Source organism: Bison bison, unplaced genomic scaffold, assembly GCF_000754665.1.
Source record: "Bison bison bison isolate TAMUID 2011002044 unplaced genomic scaffold, Bison_UMD1.0 scf7180017864327, whole genome shotgun sequence".
Taxonomy (NCBI): domain Eukaryota; kingdom Metazoa; phylum Chordata; class Mammalia; order Artiodactyla; family Bovidae; genus Bison; species Bison bison.
The window spans coordinates 4849610-4854368 of record NW_011494899.1 but is presented as its reverse complement, the minus strand read 5'-3'; the positions used below and the strand labels follow the sequence as shown (position 1 = coordinate 4854368).

Below are 4759 nucleotides of genomic sequence, written 5' to 3'. Positions count from 1 at the left end.
TGAATGTTGAGCTTTAAGCCAACTTTTTCACTCTCCACTTTCACTTTCATCAAGAGGCTTTTTAGTTCCTCTTCAGTTTCTGCCATAAGGGTGGTGTCATCTGCATATCTGAGGTTATTGATATTTCTCCCGGCAGCTTGTGCTTCTTCCAGTCCAGCGCTTCTCATGATGTACTCTGCATATAATTTAAATAAGCAGGGTGACAATATACAGCCTTGACGTACTCCATTTCCTACTTGGAACCAGTCTGTTGTTCCATGTCCAGTTCTAACAGTTGCTTCCTGACCTGCATACACGTTTCTCAAGAGGCAGGTCAGGTGGTCTGGTATTCCCATCTCTTTCAGAATTTTCCACAGTTTATTGTGATCCACACAGTCAAAAGCTTTGGCATAGTCAATAAAGCAGATTACTAATGTTCCTTGCACATTCACTGTGTACTAGGCACTCTTCTGGCACTTCACACACGTTATTTGAATCATCTCAACCCTATAGTGTAGAAACTCCATTTGACAGATGATGATGCCAAGGCTCAAAGAGGTTAACAAATTCACCTTAGGTCACACAGGTGGCAAGTGACAGCCATGAGAAGTTAACTGGTGCCCTTTCACTGCTGCCTGGCACAGTGCTCTGTCTCCATCTGCCAAGGCTCTTACAAGTCCCAGGACACATGCCACTCCCATTATGATGACTCAGAGGACTGGAAGCAGTGTGTATCAGGGCCCCAGCATTAAGCCTGAAGTCAGGAGAGAGGAGACGGTCTTTATCTTGCTTAATCCCAAATGTCCCATTTCTCCTGCATTTCCTTTGGGGGCCTTACCTTCAGTTGACAAGTGCTGACAGGTGGCCCCTCACCTCACAGAGCCCACTGACCACATGTGCCCAGACTATCTCTTTAGAGTTCGGTTTTTTGCATTCAAGAAAAGACAAAGGGCAAAAGATTTGTTTCCAGCTGCCAGGGTCACAATGTGAGCCTCTCCAAGCTTGCTGAGTTTGGAAGCATTTCCATTTTCCTTCTCAGAAAGCAGTAATTTGACTTTGGGCTACTGGTGCTCAGTGAAGTGAGTTTCTGTTACCAAGGGTAACGTGGTGTTGAATTCCTCTGATGGAAGAGAATCAGCACCAGCTGTTGTGAGTAGCATCGTTTCAGTTGAGTTGGCCCCTCTCTCCCTCTTCAGTCTCGTGCCTGGCCCTTCTTTCCCTTCCTGCCCTATAGGACCTGGTTCAGTTCCTCGGCTGTATGTGCTTTTTTTCCTGCCACTGGGCCTTTGCACATGCTGTCCCCATTGCCTAGAAAGCTTTCTGCTCTCCTCACCTCTACTTGGTTGATTCCTGCTCAGCCCTGCTACTGCTGCTGCTAAGTCGCTTCAGTCGTGTCTGACTCTGTGCGACCCCATAGATGGCAGCCCACCAGGCTCTGCCATCCCTGGGATTCTCCAGGCAAGAACATTGGAGTGGGTTGCCATTTCCCTCTCCAATGCATTGCCTTCTAGGACCTGTTATATGTGCCCTTAGCTTCTTTACTTCTCTTTTAAGCCCTTTATCTATTGTGTGTATGTTAATCACTCAGTTTTGTCTGACTCTTTGGAACCCCATGGACTGTAGCCCACCAGGCTCCTCTGTCCATGGAATTCTCCAGGCAAGAATACTGGAGTGGGTTGCCATTCCCTTCTCCAGGGGATCTTCCTCAACCAGGGATTGAACCCAGGTCGTCCTACATTGCAGGCAGATTCTTTACCATCTGAGCCACCTTTGTGATTAGTTTATTTTACTTTTGTTTTTTATGTGCCATCTTCCCTGTTGGATGCTAAGGTCCCTGCTGGCTGCCTCTGTGCCTGCTTTCTGGCTAGTGTAGTTCCTGAAACATGGTGGGTACTGGGTAGATGTGGTGAGGATGGGGCTCCTCAAGCTTAATAAGACTTGGGTCTTCCAATCAGTCTACCCAGTAACCCTTTTTCTATCCACCTCAAATCCCAGATCTGGAGTGGCACAAGGATAAGTGGCTAAGGTGAGAACCCTAGACTTGGGCTGTCCCGTTTTGTATCCGAGCCTTGCCTCTTGCTAGCTGTATTTTTCTGTTGCTGTGTGACAGATTACCACAAAGGTAGTGGTTTACAGCCCATACATTTATTATCCCAGTTTCCATGGTTCAGGAGTCTGGGCAGCGTTGGCTGGGTCCTCTGTGCTCAGGGTCTTACCAGGTTGCAGCCTAGTGTGGGCCAGGGCAATGGGCCATGGGAGGCTTGGATCCATGTCCAAACTCTCGTGGTTATTGGCAGAATCCAGTTTCTCTTAGCTGTAGAAATCACAGCAGCTTGGGTTTTCCAGACCAGCAGGAGAGTCTTGCTGAGTTTAGACAGAAATCTAAGCCCTCTTTAGAATGCTTCCCTGATGAGATCAGGCCCATCCAGGATCATTTCCATTTAGATTTGCACACCTGAACATCTGCAAAATCCCTTTGCCTTATAATGTAACATAATCGCAGAATTGATATCATATTCCCAGGTCCTTTCTACAGTCAAGGGGAGAGGATTATACAGGGCAGGTATACACATTAGAATTCTGACTCCTGCTCTAGCTGTGTGGCCTTGAGTAAGTTGCTTAACCTCTCTGTGCCACTGTTGCCTTATCTATAAAGAATAATAGCAGTACCCAATTCACAGGGCTTGTTGTGAAGGTTAAATGAGCTAATTTATATTAAATGCTTAAAACAGTTCCTGGCAGGTGGTGAGTATTCAGTCAATGTTAGTTGTTACAACCATAAAGACGCTGCTAATCCTCAACCAAGCCAGTGGGATCTAAGTTTAGAAACACAACCCACCAACTGGCTGGAAAATGAAACCTGAGAAGCCAGGCTTGGGGGAAGGAAGGAAGAGTCTGGAGACTGTCAACAAGCTTGGTCAGTTGGCCATGTTGAAAGGGTTGACAGCTTCCACCCCACAGGGCAGACATGGGTGAAGGAGATGGAAAGCTTTATCAAGTTACTGAAGCAAATTAGATATACGTGGGTACATGCATCCCCGATTTTAGTTCCTTTTATTAAAACATCTCCTCTCAAGGCAAAAAGGAATTCTATCTCTCCAGAAAGATTAAAATCCCTCACATCAGGAGTTTTAGTTAAGACAGACATCCCAAATATGAAGAAATGAACATCACTGGATGTTTGGGCAACTTTTGTAAGCAGCTGCACTCCCAAATTTAGGTCTGACCTAAAGGAAGGCTTTCTCCTAAAACAAGATCCCACTTGGTTCAGTTTAAACATCAGGGTCCCCCGTCACCCTGGTGAGACTCTCCGTTACATGAAGCGGTATTGTGCGATGTGGCTGGCAGGAGGCCGGTGTGGAAACCTGCTCTGTGATGCATGCATTTTGCTGGGTCGTGTTAAGCATTGATTTGTTGCTCCGTCTGGGATGCTGTTAACCAAATGTGGGCAGACGCAGCGAGGTGAGTCAATGAAGCAAGTTCACGGTGGCATATTTATGCATAGCGGCTGGCAGGGGGAGAAAGATGATGCAGCTCCTGTCTTCGGAAGGAAGTGGCTTCATTGAAATCCCTTTCAGTCGGGTCACCCAGGGCAAGTCATTCGCTCTTCTTTAGATCGTGTGCTTTACATCTGATAATACAACTCAAGTACTGTTGATGGTGGTGGACACTGTTGGCTCTCTGCCCAGGCCCCCTCGCATCCCCTTATGGTTTCCGGGCACCCATCCCCCAGCTTCTACGTGCTTTGTTTCCAATGGCTGCACCTGCGACTTGCTTCTGAGGCTGCATGTGGGTTCCTGGAGTTGCTTCCTCCCATACACAGAGATTCAGAACAGTCCAGAATCAGCCTCTTCCTGGGCAGCCCTTAGCCCGGCTCCATCACCTCATGTTGGGACAAAATCAGAAAAGTGAAGTTACACTCTCAAGCTTTCCATGTGATCCAGGTTAAGACTGGCATTAAGCCTGAAAGTACATCCTTGCTGGGCTTCTTCGACAGAGGATGAGATGGTTGGATAGCATCACCGATTCAACGGGCATGAACTTGGGCAAACGCCAGGAGATGGTGAGGGACAGAGAGGCCTTTTATGCTGCAGCCCATGGGGTTGTAAAGAGTCAGACACAACTTAGCAACTGAACAGCAATGAACATCCTACTCCCAAGACCAGTGATGTAATTTGCAAGTCCCTTTGTTAAAATATTATTAAAAATTTAGGATCTCAAGGTGGTGATAGCAGAGTGGTACATCCAGCATGAGACCCTTGTGATTGGCAGGTCTTGTGTGACTTCACAGGTAACATACCTGCAAAGCTGGCCCCTCCAGTTCCCTCTACTTTCCTAGGAGCATCCCTTATTAAGTCACTTGCGTGTGAATTCTTGTCTTATGCTCTGCTCAGGATGGATTTTAAGATGAATCCAGCACCAAGCTTTCACTTGAGGAGCCTAGGGAAGACAGATCATTGTATCATGCATCAGACCATGAGGCAAAGCCTGATCCTGGAGGTACCCACAGTGAGCAGTGTGGGGAAGAAAATGCTGTCTGTGAGCTAATGAGGACTCCTGGGCCCAGGTCAGGATTGTTTTATCTGTCCCAGGAACATACTATGTGCCTGAAATGCTGGACAGACAGATCTGGGGTTGATGGTCTGAGGGAGGGAGGGCAGATGACTTTAGAAAGGAAGGCACACTGGGAAGACCCAGAGGGATGGTGTGGGGAGGGAGGAGGGAGGAGGGTTCAGGATGGGGAACACATGTATACTAATTAAATAATTTTCTATTAAAG

The 4759-nt window shown here is 47.3% G+C and overlaps 1 protein-coding gene across 5 annotated transcripts in view; it reads left to right on the top strand.

Moving 5' to 3' along the window:
• The window catches only part of CHST11 (carbohydrate (chondroitin 4) sulfotransferase 11), a 308394-nt gene that overhangs the window by 185936 nt on the left and 117699 nt on the right, over positions 1 to 4759 (top strand). The window lies entirely within an intron of this gene.